The 25,032-nt window shown below is 36.9% G+C and overlaps 1 non-coding gene across 1 annotated transcript; it reads left to right on the top strand.

Moving 5' to 3' along the window:
* The first annotated feature begins 13,005 nt into the window (after positions 1 to 13,005).
* Positions 13,006 to 13,112, top strand: LOC131229956 (small nucleolar RNA R71). The gene has a single exon (XR_009163689.1). It is a non-coding gene; the product is annotated as a small nucleolar RNA R71 (small nucleolar RNA).
* The last annotated feature ends 11,920 nt before the right edge of the window (positions 13,113 to 25,032 follow it).

A 25,032-nucleotide genomic window follows, 5' to 3' on the forward strand; every position in this document is an offset into this window, starting at 1 on the left:
CAGTGGAGGTAGGGGATGTGTCTGAAAGGGTGATCATTGATAAGCCTATCCATAACATGACACAACACCTCAAGCTATTGTATATATTGGCCCATTTAGACGGCTGCCCTGTTACCAGGATTTTGGTCAACAATGGGGCTAAAGTTAACTTGTTGCCATCGAGAATGATTGAAAAGTTGGGGAAGACTATGACTGATTTGATACCATCAGAAGTAACGGTCAGTTACTTCACCGGTCACGTAACAAATACCCATGGTGTCTTGCCGGTCAATTTGACTATAGGCACCAAAACTGTTTTAGCAACATTCTTTGTTGTTAACACCTCATCAAGGTACAATGCACTATTAGGGAGGGTTTGGATCCACTCATTTGCATGCATCCCATCCTCTCTACACCAGTTTGTAATTTTTTGGAACCAAAACAAGGTCGAGCTAGTCCTAGCCAACAATAAGCCCTTCGTAGCTACTTCAAATGCCATCGAAGTTTACTATTACAGAGAAGAGATGGGACTAATCAGGTTCATAGGGAGAAATAAATTCAGATGCCCTACCTGGATATCGAACCAATAGTATCATGTTGGCCATCTTAGAGATAACTCGAGTCAATGACAATAGGTCGAGGGGCATCATTCCTTATCAGCTGGTTTTGGGTTACACCATTAAGGAGATCCCATGATCAGAACACCATGGGATAAGGTCAATCAGGCCAACCTTATGACCAGAATAAGAAGGCTCAAGGAAATCCTGAGGGAAATGAATGATGGTTGTTTTGTGAATTAGGCTGAGGTAGAGGGATCGACCGAGGAAGACAACATTGGATTTAAAGAAGCACCTGAGGAGTTGGAAGATTCTTGGCCTCAAGTTCAATATCCATTGGTTGAGATTATTTGGGAACAAAACTTGACTTGAAGCCAACATTCATTAGCGACTTGTTAAAGTCGCCCAAGAAAGAGCGATTAATGGAATTGCTTAGTGAATTCGCCGATTTTTTTGTGTATGATTATCACAAAATGCCAGGGCTTGATCGATCCCAGGTTGAGCACATATAACCCATAAAAGAAGGTTATCGGCCATACAAACAACCGCCTAGGCAGATGACGGCCGAAGTCACCCTCAAAATCAAAGAGAAAATAGAGCAACTTCTGAAGGTTAGTTTCGTTCGACCAATTGAGTATGCTGAATGGATGTTGAATGTGGTCCTGGTAATGAAAAAGAATGGTAAGTTGAGAGTTTGCATTGATTATAAGAACTTAAACTTGGCTACACCAAAGGACGAATATTACCCCATGCCAGTGGCCGATTAGCTCATCAATCGGGCCGCTGGGCATGGAATTATGTCCTTTATGGACGGGCATTCCGGGTACAATCTGATTTATATTGCATTGGATGGTGTGTTAAAAATAACATTTAGGTGTCTTGGGTCAATGGAAACCTATTGTTGGGTAGTGATGCCCTTTGGGCTTAAAAATGAAGGAGCTACATACCAAAGAGCCATGAATGCTACTTTCATGACATGATCGACCATTTCATGAAAATTTATGTGGAAGATGTGGTAGTTAAATCGACCGATGCAGATGAGCATCTGGCCCACCTACGCAAGTCTTTCAAGCAAATGAGGCTCTAAAAATTGAAAATGAACCCCTTAAAATGTGCTTTCAGGGTTTCGTCCGATAATTTTCTAGGATTCCTAGTACACTAAAGTGGGGTCAAAGTTAATCAGATAAAGCTTGGGCCATAATCAATGCTTGGCTGCCAAAAAATAAATTGAAGTTGCAAAGGTTCTTAGGTTAAGTAAAATTTTTAAGGAGATTTATATCTAATTGTGCAGGCAAAACTAACATGTTTTATCCACTAATAAAATTGTAACAGTGGTATGAATTTGTTTGGGAAGCAGAGCACTATTCATAACCCCAAGTGTAGGCTCACAATGTAGTAATAATCTCGGTAAGACCGAGGTCGAATCCACAGGGACTAATCTCATATGTTTCTGAAAGTAACTAGAAGTAGAAATAAAAGAAGATCTAAAACTAAATCTGAATAATTTTTAAAGAGTAATTGTGAAGGATGTAATTGAAACCTATAAATTTAAAGATAGAAACTAGGGTGCCAAGGATCCACTTGTAGCTATTAAGATGCTACCTTACTTGATTCAAGTAACACAATTGGAATTGGAGTCCTATCCTATCCAATTGGAAAATATATCAATTAAATCAAATCTGAACTTTTATTGACCTAATTCTCAATGGATGAGGATTGTGAGGGTTTGAAGGGATTTCATCACCCTACCATGCCCATGAGACAATGGTGAACAACGGGATTTATCAATTCCACAATCTCAAATAGGAAAAGAAGATATTCAAAGCTATCGCAGCGTCTATTGTAATTTGAGTCACAATAACCCATTGAAAACTGAAAGTATTCCTTAAAATCAACTAGAAATCAATGTAGTTCAATATAAACATGAATCAAAGAAAAGTAAACATCCCAATTATGCTACAAGCTTCATCTCTTAGCCCTAGTTAAGAGGTTTAGCCAACCATAGACATGATTGAACTAAAATCTCTTAAATAAAATATAAAATTAACTAAGAAAGAAGAAAAAACTCTTGACGGTGGCTCTCCACCCTTTTACTCTACTCCTCAAACCCCAAAAGATACTTAGGAATGTTCTAGGGACTCCTATTTATACTTTTGAAGCTCCTCCTTACGCACCGACTTGGGATTTCTAAAAACCGATCACAAAACCGCCTTAATTTATGCAGCTGTACTACGCATCGGTTGGACTGAAGTCACCTTCGATCAGACCAAAGTTGAATCTGAAGTTGAGTATGAATTTGGAAAAGATTTCGTTTTAGTAGTTGCCCGATTTCGATCAGATGGAGCTAGGTTTGGTCGGACCGAATTAATCTTTTGTTGAACCAAATTAACTCCTTTCAGCGCTGGAGTTTTTTGTGCACTTTCGGTCACACTAAATCCTTCCTTCGGTCGGACTAAACTGCAGTTCGGTCAGGCCAAATTGTTTATCAGTCGAACTGAATTAGCTTCTGAATTTCATCGTTATTTGCTGGACTGTTTTGTGTCAATTCGGTCGGACTGAACCTATCTGTTTTCTACTTCAGATTCTGCAATCTTTCAAGTCCTTTCTTTAGCCTTTGTACTTGGTTTCCTTGGATCTTTGGCATGTGAATTCTTCATTCTTGGTCTCCTAAGATCCATCGTAAGCCTTGGTGATTCTTAAGTATCAAATCCATGCTTTTAGTATTCTTTTCAATCCAAACTCTCAGATTCACCTTGCAACACAAACATGTATAAAATATACCATTAACAGTATCATGTTCTTAAAACCAAGATATAAATAGGGGAGACTATGCAATATTTGACACTTGACACACTCCCCAACCAGCATTTTGCTAGTCCTGAGCAAAACATGCATGAAGTAATTTTCAATTCTCAATGTTCAAATCCTTTTTTAGAAATCAATCCTCTGTGCAATCAAGTATGAATGAGTAGAATTAAGACGAGAAAGTGGGATTTTGAAAACCTAGAGCCAAATCATATAAGAAATCAATCAAATAGGTTCTTTATCTATTAAATCAAAACATAAGTTCGTATATTAAGTTTTTCATGTGTTCGGTGAAAATCAACTTACTTCTCATAAGAATACAATCTTTTCATAATGTTAGCCATGCTCACCATATCAAGAGTAGTTAAAAACTCAAGTGTTAATTCCGAACTTATTCCCTTTTCCTTCTTTTACCAGTTTTTGATTTTATATCGACTGTCTTTTCTTGTTTATTCTTTTTTTTTCAGATTGTACATCTTTTCATTCTTTTTCCATTCTTTTTCAGTCTTTTTCAGTCCGATCTTTTCACCATACATGACCTTTTTGTCGATTTTCTGTTTTTTAACTGGTTCTTTTCATCTTTTAAGGTGGATAAAATTCTCCAGACTGAATTCTCAACATCTATCAATGATTCTCATATTAATAATTTAAAATTCTAGTACAACTCACAGAAAGTAATTTGAAGTGTCTTGTGAGTTAGATTAACATGATTTTCAAACTTCCTCTTAGTCAATTAAGTGCAAGAACTGTAGGTGATAGATTACTTAGTTGATTAAACTCCGCTAATTCAAAATTCAATTTCTATCTTATCATCATACTCGAAACATTCTTTACATGCAAAAATTATCGTTCTCCAAACAGATTTCAACTTGAAACATTGAAATTTTTAAAACTCAAAACTAAGAAAACACTGATTAGTTTACCTAGTCCACACCCCGAACCTAAAAACTACATTATCCTTAATGTAAAAGAAATAGGTATGCAATGCAAAAGAGGCAACAAAAAGAAAGGAGAAGTGATGGAAAGGTAGTACCTAAAGAAGGAATTTGTGAAGCTTTTTCCAAGTATCTCAATGTGAAGATGGGTTAGCCTAAACAATTGAAAGTAAACTATCCTAGTCCTACATATTGCCTAAACAATTGAAAGTAAACTATCCTAGCCTTAAATTCTATGAAAACAATAAACCTAACTACACCTCCATTACGCTAGGAGGTCAATCTTGGTAAACAGGGTCAATTAGAGGTATGGACATGTCCTATAAATCAAATTTCTTAACCAATGGCTTTAGACGATGTCTATTTACTTTGAAAACATTGTCATTTGTAGGGTTCTTTATCTCGACGGCCCCTTGAGGATAGACATTAGTAGCAGTGAAAGGGCTGGTCCAATGAGATCTGAGATTACCCGAAAAAAGGTGTAACTGAGAATTATAAAAAAGGACTTTTTGACCAGTTAGGAAGGATTTTCGAAGGATGTTCCTGTCATGGAACACCTTCATCCTGTCCTTGTAAATTCTCGAGCTTTCATATGCGTCATTTCAAATTTTCTCGAGTTCGTTTAATTAAAGTTTATGAAGCGAGCCAGCATTATCCAGGTTAAAATTCAAATTTTTAATAGCCCAGTAAGCTCTATGTTCCAACTCCACAGGCAAGTGACATGCTTTCGTATATACGAGTCTAAAGGGAGACATTCCAATGGGGGTTTTAAAGGCTATACAGTATGCCCATAAAGCATCGGTCGAATGGATTGACCAATCTTTGTGATCAGGGTTAACCATTTTCTCTAAGATATATTTAATCTCCCTGTTGAAAATCTCAGCTTGTCCACTTGTCTGTGGGTGGTATGGAGTGCTCACTTTATGAGAGATGTCATATTTCTTCATTAAATTTGCAAATAGCCTATTACAAAAATGTGAACCTCCATCACTAATGATGGCCTGAGGTGTTTCGAACCGGGAAATGATGTTTTCTTTTAAGAATTTAAAGATTGTTTGATGGTCATTATTTCAGAACGGGATCGCTTCGACCCATTTAGTGACATAGTCTACTGCTAGTAAAATATATAAGTTTCCAAAGGATTGGGGGAATGGTCCCATGAAATCGATGCCCCAACAGTCAAATGCTTTGATTATTAGAATGAGGTTCAAAGGCATCATATTTCGACGGGATAATGGTCCCAATTTCTGACAACGCTCATAAGCCTTGCAAAACTCATGAGTATCTTTGAACATAGTGGACCAATAGAAGCCGCACTGCAGAATTTTGGTCGCGATCTTTTTTAGCAGAAAAGTGACCACCACAGGCCTATGAGTGACGGAAGGAGATGATACTTTGGTGTTCATTATTTGGCACACATCTCCTTAGAATTTGATCAAGACAATATTTAAATAAATACGGGTCATCCCAGAAGAATTTATGAATCTCGGTGAAGAATTTTTTTCTTATCTTGCACAGTCCAACGAGTCAGCGTAAAACCTGTAACAAGATAATTTGCAATGTCAGCAAACCAAGGTAAATGAGGGAGTTTAAACAGTTGTTCATCAGGGAACATATTTTTTATAGGTGTCATCTCAAGGGGATCAGGAAGATCAAGTCATGAAAGATGGTCAACCACTACATTCTTTACTCCTTTTTTATCTTTTATTTCTAAATCAAATTCCTGCAGTAAAAGGATTCATCTTATCAAGCGAGGCTTAGTATCATTCTTAGAAAGAATATATTTCAGCGTCGTATGATCAATGTAGATGATGATCTTGGATCCAATTAAATAATACCTAAATTTGTCTAGAGCGAACACTATAACTAGGAGTTCCTTTTCTGTAGTAGAGTAGTTCATTTGGGCAGAATTTAGAGTTCTACTTGCATAGTGAATAACATAGGGCTTCTTCTCTTTTCTTTAAACTAACACCACCCCAATATCATAGTCAAATGCATCACAAATAATCTCAAAAGGAATGCTCCAATCGGGTCACTGTATGATAGGTGCAGTAGTTAACATGCCCTTAAGCTTAGTGAAAGCTTCATGACATTGCTCAGTCCACTCATATGGTGCATCCTTTTGAAGTAGATTGCATAAGGGACAAGAGAGGAGACTAAAGTCCTTTATGAATCGTCTATATAATCCGGCGTGTCCTAATAAGGATCGCACATCACGTATGCATTTGGGAGGTGGTAGGTTAGAGATAAGATCGATCTTGGCCTTGTCCACCTAAATTCGCTTGGACAAAATTATATGTCCAAGAATAATTCCCTCGGGAACCATGAAATGGTACTTCTCCTAATTTAGTACCAAATTCTTTTCCTCACATCACTTAAGCACATTTTTCAGATTTTTCAAACACTCGCTGAAGGATGGACCAAAGACAGAGAAGTTGTCCATGAAGACCTCTAAATATTACCCTTCCATGTCAGAAAATATACTCAATATACATCGCTGAAAAGTGGCAAAGGTATTACACAATCCAAATGGCATCCTTCGGTAAGCAAACGTGTTATAAGGACATGTGAATGTTGTCCTTTCTTGATCTTTAAGGGCTATCTCTATCTGATTGTAGCCCGAATACCCGTCAAGGAAACAGTAGTAAGAATGACCAGCTAGCCTTTCTAAAATTTGATCAATGAAGGGTAAAGGAAAATGGTTCTTTCTCGTGATAGTATTTAATTTCTTGTAGTCAATACACATTCTCCAACCAGTAGTAACTCTAGTTGGCACGAGTTCGTTATTGGCACTGGCTACAATGGTGATTCCGAACTTCTTAGGAACTACCTGAGTTGGACTCACCCATTGGCTGTAGGATATGGGGTATATAGTACCCACATCCAACGACTTAAGTACCTAAGCCTTAACCACTTCCTTCATGTTTGGATTTAATCTACGTTATGGTTGCCAAGAGGTCTTTGCATTATCTTCAAGATGAATGCGGTGAGTATAAATCAAAGGATCAATTCCTTTGAGGTCCGCAATCAACCATCCAAGGGCTCCTTTGTTCACAATGAGAGTAGAAATAAGCCTACTCTCCTGTTCTTGCTCAAGGTGGGAGAAAATCACTACCGGGTATGTCTCATCTTGACTTAAATAGACATATTTAAGATCTAAGGACGAAGGTTTTAAGTCTAGCTTCGGCACTTTGAAGCTAGACGGTAGAGGCACAACATCAGTTGGGGCAATTTTTCAAATTGTGGTCTCCACCAGTTAACTTCAAGTACCGGTGTAGCATCAAGTAAGGCATTCATCTCCCTAATCATGTCATCATCCAAGTTAGTGGAGTGGGTCAAACACATCTCTAGAGAGTCAAAGGATATGGTCATCAGAGCTCTATCTTCCACGAAAGAGTCTATCATATTAATGTCGTGGGCCTCATCATCATCCTTTACCCGTCTTCTCATGTTGAAAAAGATATTGAGCTCCAATGTCATATTTCTAAAAGACAAATTCATGACCCCATTCGTACAATTGATGATAGCATTGGATGTAGCAAGGAACGGGCGACCAAGTATGACAGAAATTTAAGTGCTCATGTCTGCGATGAGCTGAGTATCTATGACAATAAAATCCACTGGATAGTAGAATTTATCAACTTGGACTAATACATCATCAATCATCTCTCTTGGTACACGAACTGAGTAGTAGCAAGTTGTAATGTGGTCCTAGTGGGTTTTAATTCACCTAGACTCAGTTGTTTGTAGACCGAGTAAGAGATCAAATTTATGCTTGCCCCCAAGTTAAGAAGTGTGTTCTCAATTTGGTGATTCCCAATTGTACAAGTGATAGTTGGGCTACCTGGATCTTTATATTTTTGTGGCACACTTTTCTTGAGGATAGCACTCACTTTTTCTGTCAGGAATTTTTTTTTGATACTTTACCGCCTCTTGGTTGTGCATAGGTCTTTCAAAAATTTGGCATATGAAGGAATTTATTTCATAGCATCTAGAAGAGGGATGTTGACCTTCACTTGTTTCAACACCTCTAAAATATCCTTTAAGTTGGCTAGAGGTTTTGGTGCAATCAACCGTTGGGGGAATAGAGCAATTGGTTTGCTTAGAGGTTTCAGTTCTGTAGGTGCTATAATAAAGCACACTCTTGTTTGTTAAATTTCGATGGGACAAAACAACTTATGATATTGTTCACATAATCAAGATGGAAAGTTCACCTTTAAGTAAATCAAGATGGAAAGTTCACCTTCAAGTATATCAAGATGGAATGTTCATGTTTCAAGTCTCAAGTTCATCATCTTCTATGGAAACCAAGCTTCAAGTACAAGTTATGAAGTTGGAAAGTGCAAGCATAAGCACAAGTGAAAAGGCCAAGCTATATGTCCTTGAGAAGGGGGAGGGGGGGAGGGGAATAGGACTATGCCAAATTAAATCTTTAACAGCGGAATTTAATTGAATAAAGGAAAATTAGCACTTTAAACAAATCACAATATAGAAATGTAAAGCAACCTCAAAATTCAAGTCTTGAGAGGTTGATACAAATGTTGTTCCAAGGACAACCTTGCACCATAAAAACTAAGGGTTTATGGTAGGACAACCTTACTAAAACAGTTTAAGTATCGATATCTCAAACTGAAGAGGAATAAAAAGTAAATAGCAGGAATGGAAGTCTAAACTATTATAACATTCCCCACAATGCTTGAAATGTAAATATTACAACATTCACATCCACACATACATCCCACAAACTTGAATGATTAAAGATATAGAAAATAAATCACACATCCACAAAACACAAAGAGTTATAGTGGTTCGCCTGTGTGTACACCAACTGTTAAACAACAGCCACACAGCTTGCTACTCCACTCCTAATATCCTCACATAGGGGATATTAGGGGATATTAACGTTCAATATGAAAATAGGTTTTTCTCAGGTTCACCTAAAACCCTCACAATTGTGTCTTTCTAATGGCTTACATAATTCAAAAACCCCACACTCTGAGTTTTCTGGCTCTCCTCAGATAACCAACACTTAGAGATTTTTCTGGCTTAATCTCAAAGAAACCAAAAACATAGAAGATTTACACAAATGTAAAATACCTGGATTTCTCCTTTTGTAGCAGCTCGAAAGAACTAAATCAAAGTAGAAGTTCGAATAGAGAAGTTCAATATCCAATACTCACTTTGAAATGGTTTCAAGTTCTAATTGATTTTAAATTAAATCAAGTTGGGCTAGCTCTATTTGATTTTGATTGCAAGAAGTGGAATATCACAATTCCTCTTTCAAATCAAATTGTAATGCAAAAACAAAATCAAATATAAAAAGCTAACAAAAGAGAATATTAAATATGCACAATGTAGCTTAAAAAGAACACAAACTTATCTCTTAGAGTGATGCCTTGATTTTACTTTAATTTAATATAAAACTCTGAAATTCGTGCTCTATTTATAGTTGTAGAAATCGCATCTTCGATTGGTCCTGTGGACACTACGATTGGTCATAGGACCAACAGCATTTGAAAATTTGAGCACGATCGAATAAAACTGTTCCACGACTAGTTGTAGGCACTCCACGACTGGTCATGAGTCCTCCACGACTGGTCGTGACTTGCCCACGACTGGTCGTGAGAAATCAAAATTCATTGCTGGAGTTTGAGTTGTAGCTGCAGGAATGGTTGTGAACAAGTTGGCACTGTTAACAAGACCGGTCGAGCAGACTCCAGGACTGGTCGTAGCTCAACCAAAAAATTTTAAAATTTTGCAACAACTTAGGACTGGTCTCGAAATTTCTTGGACTAGTAGAGCCAGTTCTAGGACTAGTCGAACAGAGTCCAGGACTAGTCTAAGAACAGACCAAAACACATATAAAATAAGCAATTGACTTATATATCCGAAATGACCTACCCTAAGGTCAATCTAAGGTCATTCATACCAGAGACATGAAGTATGAACATTGAACATTCTTTTCTTCAGATGATGGATGATCTTTGAAGATCATGAAGCTTTAGATCTCGACGCTTGATGAAGCTTGAAAGCTTGAACTTTGAGTTGTACTTTAGAGATCTTTGGAAGCTTGAACTTGTTGTTCTTGTGTTGTACTTCACCTTGAGTCTTGAACAAGATCTCGTAGCTTAAAAACTCTAAAGCTTTAGAGAAGAGAACAATGTACTTGATCTTGCAATTCTTGAAGTAGATCATTGTACTTGACTTGAAGCATTGACCTTGAGCATAAGATGCATTGCCTTGAACATATATATCAACGTGCTACACAAGACACAAATTGTGGTTTTGACATAACAAAATTTGACAATCAAAGGAGCAAATAACCATAACACTTACAACAAGTCATGAAGTTGGAAAGTTCAAGCTAAAATGAATTCAAGTTCTACTACACTTCAAGTAGAAAATCAAGCTTTACCTTCAATATACTTCAAGTTGAAGATCAACGATGCACTATTGAAGATTCAAGAAGAAGATTCAAGCTTTAGACTTTAATGTTCAGTTTTCTCAGGTATAATTGACCCTAGAAAACCTTAGACTTAGGTGCTTGTAAATGATAAACTTATATGGGTTTTTATACTTTGGTTAGGCTTTAGTTCGACTAGTCTAAGTTGTGGCTCAACCAGTCTAAGATAGTCTTTGACCAGTCCAAGTTTGAAATCCAAAAAATAAATATTTCTGGTGTTTTCTCAACTAGTCGAGCAGACTACTCGACTAGTCGAAGAGGGACCTTCGACCAGTCGAGGGTTGCTCGACTCGAAGTCTAGCAACTATTTTTTAGCACCCTCGACCAGTCGAAGAACTGTTTTATCCGATCACGACCAAAATTTAAAATTTGGTTAGATCTTAGACGAGTCAAAGGAGACCTTAGACGAGTCGAAGCAACAACTTTTCAGCCTATAAATAGAGGCCTTCTCTCAATCCAAAATTACTCATCTAACCTAAGAAAAGCCTTCACTTAGAAAGAGAGAAGTCCCCATTATCTTCAAGTTATTACACGATATTTTAATATTTTGTTTATATAGCTTTTATTTTGATTCTTTGATCTCTTTTCATGAATCTTACTTTTTAAAAGAAAGTAATAACTCATCTTTGAGATCTTAAGGAATTCAAACAAGTAGCCCTTAGTATGAATTAATTTAAAATCAATGTAGAACCTAGAACCTTTGTTTGTGTTACTGGACATTGAACGTTCTACTTCGAGCAAAGCGGTTTTATAAGCTACTTCAAGAGATTCGTCTTCAAGAAGAAGATAATTAGTACATTTCTATATTTTGTATTTTTGGTTTCTTTGTGATAGCCAGAAAATCTCAGTGTGGGGTTTCTGTTTGTGATAACCCTTCTAAAATCACAACTGTGTAAGGTTTTAAGGTGAACCTGTGAAAACCTTATTTTTTTAATGAACTCCAATATCACTTGGGTTGTAATTATTGGGAGTGGAGTAGGCGTGGCTGTTTGAGAACAGTTGGTGTACACACCAAACCACTATAACTACTGGTGTTTGTGGTGGATGTTTAGTTTTTGCATATGTGGTGAATGATTGTAATTTATTTATGCAAATGTGGTGAATTCTTGTAATAAATATCTCTCTTGTCTCTTGCTTGGTTTGAGATCTTGATCCTTACAAAAGTTCATGAAATCAGGTTGTCCTACCTAAAACTTTATTTTTGGTGTAAGGTTGTCCTACAAACTAAGTTTGAATCAATTTTTCAATACTAATGCTATTAAGATTTCTAATTTATTCTAATTTATTTATTATTTTAGTACTTTAAGTTTTTATTTGGCATAGTCCTATTCACCCCCCCCCCCCCCCCTCTCTAGGCTGTTAGCTCGCCTTTTCTAGGTTCTAATCCATGTGGAGTAGTGCTAGGTCTATCATCTGTGTTTTCTTTTGGGTCTTTAGACTTTTCAACCTTTACTGAAATAGATTTATCAATTATTTTTCCACTCCTAAGAGTGATGATAGACTTGGCCTGCTCCGTTGGATTTGAAGAGCTTAGGTCACTAACTCCATATTGCAGTTTAGGATTGGGGATCGATTGAGCTAGAAGGATCCCTTTTTCCATAATCGTAACACGTGAGTCTATCTTTTGTATAGCCTTAGTAAGTTCTTATAAGGCTTGAAGAGTACTTTGTTGGATGAGCTCTTGAGTTCGTGTGGGATTTTGAACCGATTCCTCTTGAGGTTTCCCTTGATTCAAGAATTGATTAGGGATTCCTTGAGGCATAGCAGTTTGTCCATTCCTCCAACTGAAGTTTGGATGATTTCTCTGACTTGAATTATATGTGTTTGAAGTGAGTCCTTTGAAAGGCCTTTGGTAGTTGTTCACGGTATTCGATTGCCCATTCAATATTTCTTGAAAAGCAAGTATTGTTGGACAATTTTTAGTTGTTTGAATGTTATAAGCACAAATACTACAGACAACTTCCTTATCCTTATCCTTCTTAAGTTTCATGGCCTTGAGTTGATACTAACCACTTTAACATTTATATTGTCTTCCTCTGTCAACAAGTATATTTTACCCTTATCCTTTGATTGAGTAGGCTTAGAAGTGGTGTTAGGTCTTGGGGAGATGTCCCATGATTGTGTGGTTTCAGTGAGTTTGTTAAAGTAATCTCACACATCATCGATATCTTTGATCATGAATTTCCCATTGCACATTGTCTCGACGAATTAGCACATGGAAGATGTCAGTCCTTCATGGAAGAAATTTGTTATTCACTATGTTTCAAAACCATGTTGTGGGCATGAACTAATAAGATCCTTGAACCGTTTCCAACATTAGAAGAATGTTTCATCATCCTTTTGCGCAAAGTTCATGATCGACTTTCTGATGGTGTTTGTCTTATGATATGAGAAGAATTTCTTTATTAACTCTCTTATCATGTCATTCCATTTGTCAATAGATCATGGATGTAGTGAATGCAACCACGTTTTAGCTTTTTCTTTTAAAGAGAAAGGAAAGAGTTTTAGCTTGATCGTGTCCTCAAACACATTATGAAAATATAAAGTGGTTATTATCTCGTCAAACTCTTTCAAGTGTAGATATGGACTTTCAAATCAAGTGCATGAAACTTTGCAAGGAGTTGGATCACTCCTGGCTTGATATCTATATTTCCTGTTTCTTTTGGAAAAATTATACAGGAAGGTGTGCTCACCCCCGCCGGTTGTAAATAGTCTCGTAAAGTACGAGGTAGTGGTGCATGATCCACCTCATACTCATCCTGGGCCTCCTCAGTTGGAGGTTGAGGTTGATTTTCAGGTTGATTAGCAACCATCACTTCTATTGACTTTGACGATCTCAAGTGGTGTCTAGTCCTATGACGGATAAGCAACCCTTTGACCAATCCTCCTTCACTCAAAAGACGTATACTATTGTCACGAACCCACTTGGTGTTGAGGGTTAAATATTACATATTATACCCCATTTATTACTTGGTTTTATGAACATGATAATGTTCAATGTTCTATTTTAATTATGTTTGTGTTGCAAGGTGAATTTAAGAGCTTGGATTGAAAAGGATGTTAAAAGTATGGATTTAACGCTTAAGAATCACCAAAGCCAAGGATGGATCTTATGAGACCAAGAATGAAGAATTCAAATGCCAAAGATCCAAGAAAATCAAGTGAGGACTGAAGAGCATTGAAGACTTGAAGTGAAGAAAAGGAACCCAAAAAATCTGTCTCCTTTGACTAGTTGCTCGACTAGTCGAAGATTCATCAACTAGAACTCCAGCGACAAAATCCTCTAAATTTCCGTCATCCTCAACCAATCGAAGGAGACCCTCGACTAGTTGAAGGTTGTACTTGACCAGTCCAAGGTTACGCTGATTTTGCACGAACTAGATAAATTTAAGGCGGTTTCCAGATTTTTTTCAAGTCGGTGTGAAAGGAGGTGTTGCAAAACTATAAATAGGAGTCCCTAGGACGTTCCTAGGCATCTTCTAGGATTTGAGGAGTGGAGCAAAAGCATGGAGAAGCCATTGGCAAAAGTTTTTCTTCCTCTTCCTTAGTCATTTTTATGCTTTTCTTAAGAGTTCTTAATTCAATCATGTCTATGGTTGGCTAAACCTCTTGGCTAGGGTTAAGAGGTGAAGCTTGTAGCGTGATTAGGATGTTTGCTTTGTTTTGATTCATGTTTTGTTGAACTCTCTGGATTCCAGTTTAATTATAAAGAATATTTTTAGTTTTTAATGGTTTGTTGTGAGAAATTACAATGGATCTGTGATCGCTTTGAATATCTTCTGTTTCTGATTTGAGATTGTGAAATTAGTAAGTTCCGTTGTTTACCATCGTCCCTTGGGCATGGTAGGATGACGGAATCCTTCTTAACCTTCATAATTCTCTTATGATTGGTTGTGAGATTGGTAAATCCTATTTTTTGCCTTGTCTCCTGGGCATGGTTAGGTGATGGAGTCACTTTCAAATCCTCACAACTCTCATCCATTGACGATTAGATCCATGAGAAATTCAGAGATATGACAAATCTCTTCTTACCAATTGGATAAGATAGGACTCCAATTCCAGTTGTGTCGTTGAATCAAGCAAGGTAGCATCATGAGAATGTACAAGTGGATCCTTGGAAACCTACCTTTGAATTTGTTAGTTTTAATCACTCTAATCACAATTACTCTCTCAATTAACTCAAATTTAGATTCACATCTTCTTCTAGTTCTAGTTCTAGTTACTTTCAGAATATATACGAGATTAATCCCTGCAGATTCGACCTCGGTCTCACTGAGATTATTACTACCTCGTGACCCAACACTTGGGGTTGTGAACAAATTTTTTGGCGTCGTTGCCGGGGATTAACGATTGTATTTTTCTGAGATTTACTAGTTTTGGAATTAGGTTAAGATTAGGATTTTTCTATTTTCTGTTTTTAGGTTAGGGTTTTTTCTGAATTATTTTAGAAACTAACTTATCTTTCTATTTCTAGGTTTAGAAACTTTCCTAATTTGTTTTTAAAAACTTTCCTTTTCTTAGATCTAATTTCTAATTCTAGGTTAGAAACTTTCTATTTTCTATTTTTAGAAACTAGGTTGCTTTCTTATTTCTTTTTTAGAAACTAATTCACTTTCCTTTTTTTCTTTTGTAGAATCCTAACATAGAACCTTCTAATTTGGTAACTTCTTTCTAATTCTCTCTCTTTCTAATTCTAGATTTCTATTTCCCTTCTTTCTTTTAGGTTTAGGTTAGATTTTGAAATTGAGGGCTAAGAGTGTTTCATGCCCAAGTGGGTCCGTGACAACACTCAACGTCTTTTGAGTGGAGGAGGATTCGTTGAGAGGTTATCTATCTATCACAGGATTAGACACTACTTGAGATCCACAAAATTAATTGAAGTTATGGCTGCCAATCAACCAGCAAATCAACTTCCAAATCCACCTCAACTTAGGGTTGAGAAAGTCCAGGAAGATAATGAAGTGCATCAAGCACCCCCGCCTCATACTTTATGAGATTATTTCCAACCGGCGGGGGTGAGCACGCCCTCATGCATGGTTTTTTCAAAAAATATAGGAGATATGGACATCAAGCCAGGGGTGATCTAACTCCTTTCAAAATTCCATAGGCTTGAATTTGAAAACCTATATTTACACATGAAAGAGTTTGATGAGATTATAGCCATTTTATATTTTCCTAATGTGTCTGATGACACGGTCAGGTTGAAAGTCTTTCCCTTTTCTTTGAAAGAAAAAGCTAAGACGTGATTGCATTCACTACGTCCTCGATCTATTGGTAGATGGAATGATATGATAAGGGAGTTCATAAAGAAAATTTTCTTACACCATAAAATGAACACCTTCAGAAAATCAATCATGAACTTCGCCCAAAAGGAAGATGAAACATTCTTCCAATGTTGGGAGCAGTTGAAGGATCTTGTCAGTTCATGCCCACAACACAGTTTTGAAACGTGACGCGTTACACACTTTTTCTATGATAGACTGACATCTTCCATGCGCCAATTGGTTGAGACACTGTGCAATGGAGAATTCATGAATAAAAACGTCAATGATGTGTGAGATTATTTAGCCAGACTTGCTAAAAATGCACAATCATGGGACGTCTCCACAAAATCAAGCACCACCTCTGGGCCCACTCAATCAAAGGAGAGGGGTGGAGTATACCTTCTGAAAGAGGATGATGATATCAATGCTAAAGTGGCTAATTTCATAAGAAAATTCGAAGTCATGGAACTAAAGAAGGATAAGGCTATGGAAACTGTTTGTGGTATTTGTGCTTGCAACATTCACACAACTGAAAATTGCCCAACAATACCTACTTTTCAAGAGGTACTAAATGAACAATCCAATGCCGTAAATAATTATCAAAGACCTTTCAATGGACCCATCTCCAATAAATATAATTCTAGTTGGAGAAATTATCCAAATTTGAGTTGGAGGAATGGACAAACTACTACTCCTCAAGGATTCCCTAATTAAATTTCAAATCAAGGGAAACCTCAAGAAGAACCTGTTCAAAATTCCATACAAACTTAAGAGCTTACTCAATCAATACGAGAACTTACAAAATCTATGCAAAATATGGATTCATGTGTTATGGTTATAGAGAGAGGGATGCTTCCTGCTCAACCTTTCCCCAATCCTAAACCGCAATCTTCAAATCAAATGGAGCAAGCTAAGTCTATCACCACTCTTAGGAGTGGGAAAATAATTAACAAATCTATTTCGGTAAGGGCTGAAAAGTCTAAGGATCCGAAAGTAGATAAAACTGATTGACCTAGCAACACTCCATAAGAATTAGAACCGAAACTTTAAGGCAAGCCAATTGCACCATTCCCCCAATGGTTGATAGTACCAAAACCTCTCTCTAACTCTCAGGACATTCTAGAGGTGCTTAAGCAAGTGAATATCAATATTCCTCTACTAGATGCCGTTAAATAAATTCCTTCATATGCCAAATTTCTGAAAGACCTATGCACGACTAAGAGGCGGCAAAGTATCCAAAAGAAAATCTTTTTAACTGAAAAAGTGAGTGTCATCCTAAAGCAAGATGTGCCATAAAAATACAAAGATCCCGGTAGCCCAACCATGGCTTGTGTAATTGGAAACTACCGAATTGAGCATGCACTTCTTGACTTAGGAGTGAGAGTAAATCTGATTCCTTACTCGGTCTACAAACAGTTAGGTTTGGGTGAATTAAAACCCACCTGGACCACATTACAACTTGCCGATCGCTCAGTTCGTGTACCGAGAGGGATAATTGAGGATGTGTTGGTCCAGGTTGATGAATTCTATTACTCTTTAGATTTTATCATCCTGGATACTCAACCCATTGTGGACATGAGCACCCAAATTTCTATCATTCTTGGTCGCCCATTCCTTGTCACATCAAATGCAATTATTAATTGTATGAACGGAGTCATGAGTTTGTCTTTTAGAAATATGAAATTGGAGTTGAATATATTTTTTAATACAGGCAAACAGGTAGAGGATGTTGAGGATGCCCACGATGTTAACTTGATTGATTCTTTCATGGAGGATAGAACTCTGATGAACTTATCCTCTGACCCTCTAGAGACCTGCTTGACCCGTTCCCATGATTTAGATGATGATATATATGATAAGGGAGATGGGTTCCCTGCTTGATACTGTGCCGATACTTGAAGTTAACCGGCGGAGGCCACAATTCGAAGAATTACCCCAAACTGATGTAGTGCCTCTACCGTCTAACCTCAAGGCACCGAAGCTTGACCTAAAACCTTTGCCCTCTGATTTGAAATATGTCCATTTAGATCAAGATGAGACATACCCGATGGTGATTTCTTCCCACCTTGAGCAAGAACAAGAGAGTATGCTTGTCTCTACTCTCATTGAGCATAAGGGAGCCCTTGGATGGTCGATTGCGGACCTCAAGGGAATTGACCCTTCGATTTGTACTTACCGCATTTATCTAAAGGATAATGCAAAGACCTTTCAACAACTAAAACGTAGATTAAATCTAAACATGAAGGAAGTAGTTAAGGCCGAGGTTCTTAAGCTATAGGATGTGGGTATCATATACCCGATATCTGATAGTCTATGGGTGAGTCTAACTCTAGTGGTTCCTAAGAAGTCCGGAATCACCATCGTAGCCAATGCCAATAATGAACTCGTGCCAACTAGAGTCACTACTAGTTGGAGAATGTGCATTGACTATAAGAAGTTGAATACCGTCATGAGGAAGGACCATTTTCCTTTGCCCTTCATCAATCAAATTTTGAAAAGGCTAGATGGTCATTCCTATTACTGCTTCCTGGATGGGTATTCGGGCTACAACCAGATAGAGATAGCCCTTGAAGATTAAGAAAAGGCCACATTCACATGTCTCTTTGGCACCTTTACTTATCGAAGGATGTCATTCGGACTGTGTAATGCCCCCGCCACTTTTCAGTGATGCATATTGAGTATTTATTCTGACATGGTGGGGCAATATCTGAGGTCTTCATGGACGACTTCTCTATTTTTGGTCCATCTTTTAGCGATTGCTTAGAAAATCTTAAATGTGTGCTAAAAAGATGTGAAGAAAAGAATTTGGTACTCAATTGGGAGAAGTGTCATTTCATGGTTCGTAAGGGAATAGTCATTGGACATATCATTTCGTCTAAAAGAATTGAGGTAGATAAAGCTAAAATTGATCTTATTTATACCCTACCTCCACCCAAAAGTATACGAGATCCTTTATGCAATCTACTTCAAAAGGATATTCCATATGACTGGACTAAGCAATGCCAAGAAGCTTTTTCTAAGCTCAAGGGCATGTTGACTACCACACCTATTATATAGCCATCCGATTGGAATATTCCTTTTGAACTTATGTGTGATGCGTCTAACTATGCTATCGAGGTGGTGTTAGCCGAGAGAAGAGAAAAGAAGCCCTATATTATTCATTACACAAGTAAGACGCTAAATTCGGCCCAAGTAAATTACTCTATTACGGAAAAAGAACTCTTGGCTGTAGTATTTACTTTGGATAAATTTATATCTTACTTGATTGGATGTAAGATCATTATCTACACTGATCATGTAGCACTCAAGTATCTTCTTTCAAAGAATGATGTTAAGCCCCGCTTGATAATATGGATCCTCCTACTCTAAGAATTTAATTTGAAAATAAAACATAACAAAGGGAGTACACCTTTCGAGGCTTGACCTCCCTGATTCCCTTGAGACAGCACATATTAACGACATGTTCTTTAACAACCAATTATTTAAAGTCTCCCACTCACCTTGGTTCGATGATATTGTGAATTATCTTGCCACAGGTTTCACGTCGACACATTGGACTGTGCAAGATAAGAAGAAATTTTTCGCCGAGGTACGCAAATTCTTCTGGGATGATCCGTATTTATTTAAATATTGCCCAGATCATATTCTAAGGAGATGTGCGCCAGAAAATGAACACCAAAGTGTCATCTCCTTCTATTACACTTAGGCTTGTGGTGGTCACTTTTCTGCTAAAAAGACTACAACCAAAATTCTGCAGTGTGGCTTTTATTGGCCCATTATGTCCAAGGACACTCATAAGTTTTGCAAAGCCTGTGAGTGTTGTCAAAAATTGGGAGCATTGTCCTGTCGAAACATGATGCCTTTGAACCCCATTCTGATCATTGAAGCATTTGATTGTTTGGGCATTAATTTCATGAGACCATTCTCCCAATCCTTTGAAAATTTATATATTTTGCTCATTGTATACTATGTCATTAAATAGGTCGAAGCAGTTCCATGCCAGAACAATGATCATCAAACGATCATTAAATTCTTAAAAGAGAACATCCTTTCCTGGTTCAGAACACCTCAAGCCATCATTAGTGATTGAGGTTTACATTTTTGTAATAGGCCATTTGTGAATTTAATGAAGAAATATGGCATCTCTCATAAGGTGAGTACTCCATACCACCCATAGACAAGTGGGCAAGTTGAGATTTTCAATAGGAAGATTAAACATATCTTGAAAAAAATGGTTAACCCTAACTGTAAGTATTGGTTAATCCGCTTGACCGAGGCTTTATGGGCTTACTGTATAACCTTTAAAAGTCCCATTAGAATGTCTCCCTTTAGACTCGTCTATGGGAAAGCTTGTCACTTACCTGTAGAGTTGGAACATAGAGCCTACTGGGCTATTAAGAATTTGAACTTTGATTTGGACAACGCTGGCTCGCTATGCAAACTACTATTGAATGAACTTGAGGAGATCCGGAATGACGCAAACGAGAACTTGAGAATTTACAAGGACAGGATGAAGGTGTTCCATGATAAGAACATCCTTCAAAAATCATTCTTAGTTGGTCAAAAAGTTCTCTTGTACAATTCTTGGTTACATCTCTTTCCGGGTAAGCTCCAATCTTGTTGGACCGGCCCTTTTACTATTACTAATGTTTATCCTCATAGGATTGTTGAGATAAAGAATCTGAACAATGGCAATGCTTTTAAAGTAAATGGACATCAGTTGAAGCCATTTGTTAAGAAATTTAATTCAGAGGACATGTCCATACCTCTGATTGATCCTGTTTATTAGGATTAACCTCCTATTCTGACGGAGGTATAGTTAGGTTTATTGCTTTCATAGAATTTAGGACTAGGATAGTTTTCTTCTACTTTTTTAGGATAGTTTGCTTTTTAGTCATTTGATTCTTGTGCTAACCCACCTTCACGCCGAGATCCTTTGGAAAAAGCCTCAAATTTCCTTCATCAGGTACTATCTTTCTATCACTCCTTCAATTACACCGCCTCTTTTGCAAATCATCCTTATTTCTTTTACATTGAAGATAATGTAGATTTTAGGTTGTGAATGGGAGATTAGGTAAAGTAATCAGTGTTTTCTTAGTTTTGAGCAAAATTTGCAAAATTTTTGAAAAAGTTTCAATGTTTATCTATTTAGAAGTGATGAATTGTGTATTTAAGAATGTTTTGAGTATGATGATAAGATAGAGATTGAATTTTGAATTATTGAAGTTTGATCATCTAAGTAATATATCAATTACAGTTCTTACACTCAATTGATTAAGAGGAAGTTTGAATAGCATGATAATCTAAATTACAAGACACATTCAATTTACTTTCTATGAATACTACTAGATCTTCTAATTATTAGTATGATGATCATTGAAAAATATTGAGAATCGAGTCTGGAGAATTTTATCCACCTTAAAGAAGAAAAGAACCAGTTAAAAAAATAAGAGATCGACAAAAAGGTCATGTATGGTGAAAAGACTGAAAAGTTTGAAAAAGAATGAAAAATCTTAAAGTAAAGATAAAAGACTGAATGAATACAAATGACCGTCAATATAAAATCAAAAACTAGAATAAGAAGGAAAAGGGGATAAGTTCGGAATCTGCACTTGAGTTTTCAATTAATCTTGAAGTGATGAGCATGGCTAACATTATGAAAAGATAGATTTTTATGAGAAGTATGTTGATTTTCACTAAGCACGTTGAAAAACTTGACATGTGAACTATGCTCTGACTTAATGGATAACGAACTTATTTGATTGATTGCTTATGTGATTCGACTCTAGGTTTCCAAAATCTCACTTTCTCATCTTGAGCCTACTCATTCATACTTGATTACACAAAAGATTATTTTCTGAAAAAGGTTTAAACATAGCGCATTGCAGTTCATTTTTCCCATACTTTTCTTGGAACTAGAAAAATACTAGTTGGGGATTATGTTGAGGGTTAAATATTACATATTATCCCCTATTTATTACTTGGTTTTAAGAATATGATAATCTTAATGTTCTATTTTAATCATGTTTGTGTTACAAGGTGAATTTAAGAGCTTAGATTGAAAAAGATGATAAAAGCATGAATTTAATGCTCAAGAATCACCAAAGCTAAGGATGGATCTTATGAGACCAAGAATGAAGAATTCACATGCCAAAGATCGAAGAAAACCAACTGAGGAATGAAGAGCATTGAAGACTTGAAGTGAAGAAAAGGAACCCTAAAAATCTGCCTCTAGTCAAAGATTCCTCGACTCGAACTCCAGTGACAAAATCCTCTAAATTCTCATCATCCTCGACCAGTCGAAGGAGACCCTCGACCAGTCGAAGGTTGTCCTCGACCAGTCTAAGATTACACAGATTTTGCATGAACTGCGTAAATTTGAGGTGATTTTTAGATTTTTTGAAGTCGGTGAGAAAGGAGGTACTGCAAAACTATAAATAGGAGTCCTTAGGACGTTCCTAGGCATTTTCTAGGATTTGAGGAGTGGAGCAAAAGCGTGGAGAAGCCGTCGCCAAGAGTTTTTCTTCCTCTTCCTTAGTCGTTTTTATGCTTTTCTTAAGAGTTCTTAATTCAATCATGTTTATGGTTGCTAAACCTCTTAGCTAGGGCTAAGAGGTGAAGCTTGTAGCATGATTGGGATATTTGCTTTGTTTTAAGTCATGCTTTATTAAACTCTCTTGGATTCAGTTTGATTGTAAGAAATATTTTTAGTTTTTAATGGTTTGTTGTGACAAATTACAATGGATTTGTGATAAATTTCAATATCTTCCTTTTCTGAGTTGAGATTGTGAAATTAGTAAATTCCGTTGTTCACCATCGTCCCTTGGGCATGGTAGGATGACGAAATCCTTCCTAACCTTCACAATTCTCTTATGATTGGTTGCAGGATTAGTAAATCTTGTTGTTTGCCTTATCTCCTGGGCATGGTTAGGTGATGGACTCACTTCAAAATCCTCATAACTCTCAACCATTGATGATCAGATCCATGAGAAGTTCAGAGATATGACAAATCTCTTCTTACCAATTGGATAAGATAGGACTTTGATTTCAGTTGTGTCCTTGAATCAAGCAAGGTAGCATTCTGAGAACCTACAAGTGGATCTTTAAAAACCCTAGTTATCACCTTTGAATTTGTCATTTTTAATCACTTTAATCACAATTACTCTCTTAATTAACTTAGATTTAGATTCACATCTTCTTCTAGTTCTAGTTCTAGTTACTTTCAGAATACACACGAGATTAGTCCCTGTGGATTCGACCTCTGTCTCACCGAGATTATTACTACCCCGCAACCCTACACTTAGGGTTGTGACCACTAGTGCATGACACGCTCTCAGCTTTCAAGAACAAAATCTAACCTAAAATCTATGAATTGAAAAATACAGCATATAAGAAGTAAGAGAGAGAAAGAGTTAGAACGAAGTTACCAGATAGAAGATGCTAGGTTAGGATCTTATAAAATATAGAACAAAGTTAGTTTCTAAAAATAAAACAGAAAATTTTCTAACTTAAAAAAAAGACAGAAATTTAATCATAATCTTAACCTAATTCTAAAACTAATTAAATTCAGAAAAATGCAACCGTAGTCCCCAGCAATAACGCCAAAAACTTGTTCACAACCCCAAGTGTGGGGTCGCGATGTATTGATAATCTCGGTGAGACCGAGGTCAAATCCACAGGGACTAATCTCGTACGTTTCTGAAAGTAATTAGAAGTAGAACTAAAAAAAAGATCTAAAACTAAATCTGAATAATTTTTAAAGAGTAACTGTGAAGGATGTAATTAAAACTTGTAAATTTAAATGTGGGAACTAGGGTGTCAAAGATCCACTTGTAGCTATTAAGATGCTACCTTACCTGATTCAAGTAACACAATTGGAATTGGAGTCCTATCTTATCCAATTGGAAAATATAGTAATTAAATCAAATCTAAACTTCCATTGACCTAATTCTCAATAGATGAGGATCGGAAGGGATTCTATCACCCTACCATGCCCAGGAGACAATGGTGAACAACCAGATTTACTAATTTCATAATCTCAAATAGAAAAAGAAGATATTCAAACCTATCGCAGCGTTTCTTGTAATTTGAGTCACAATAACCCATTGAAAACTGAAAGTATTCCTTAAAGTTAACTAGAAATCAATGAAGTTTAACATAAACATGAATAAAAGTAAATAAACATCCCAATCACGCTACAAGCTTTACCTCTTAGCCCTAGCTAAGAGGTTTAGCCAACCATAGACATGATTGAACTAAAATCTCTTAAATAAAACATAAAAACAACTAAGGAAGAAGAAAAAACTCTTGGCGATGGCTCTCTACCCTTTTGCTCCACTCCTCAAACCCTTGAAGATATCCAGGAATGTCTTAGGGACTCCTATTTATACTTCTGAAGCTCCTCCTTATGCACCAACTTGAAATTTCTACAAATTGATCATGAAACCGCCTTAATTTACACAGCCGCGATACGCATTGGTCGGACTGAAGTCACCTTCGGTCGGACCGAAGTCGAATCTGAAGTCGACTCTAAATTTGGAAAGGATTCTGTTTCAGCAGTTGCCTGATTTCGGTCGGACCGAATTGGGTTTGGTCAGACCGAACTTAAGTCGTCAGTCAGGCCGAATTAATCTTCAGTCAAACCGAATTAACTCCTTTCAGCACTGGAGTTTTTTGTGCACTTTCGATCGCACTGAATCCTTCCTTCGATTGGATCGAACTAGGGTTCGGTCAGACCAAATTGTCTATCGGTCAAATCGAATTAGCTTCTGAATTTCATCATTCTTTGCTGGACTATTTTTATTAGTTCGGTGGGACCGAACATGGGTTCGATCGGACCGAACATGTCTATTTTCTGCTTCAAATTTTGCAATCTTTCTAGTCCTTTCTTCAGCTTTTGTACTTGGTTTCCTTGAATCTTTAGCATGTGAATTCTACATTCTTGGTCTCCTAAGATCCATCTTATGCCTTGGTGATTCTTGAGTATCAAATCCATGCTTTTAGCATTCTTTTTAATCCAAACTCTCAGA

The sequence above is a fragment of the Magnolia sinica genome, chromosome 16 (genome assembly GCF_029962835.1).
Source record: "Magnolia sinica isolate HGM2019 chromosome 16, MsV1, whole genome shotgun sequence".
NCBI classification, from domain to species: Eukaryota; Viridiplantae; Streptophyta; class Magnoliopsida; order Magnoliales; family Magnoliaceae; genus Magnolia; species Magnolia sinica.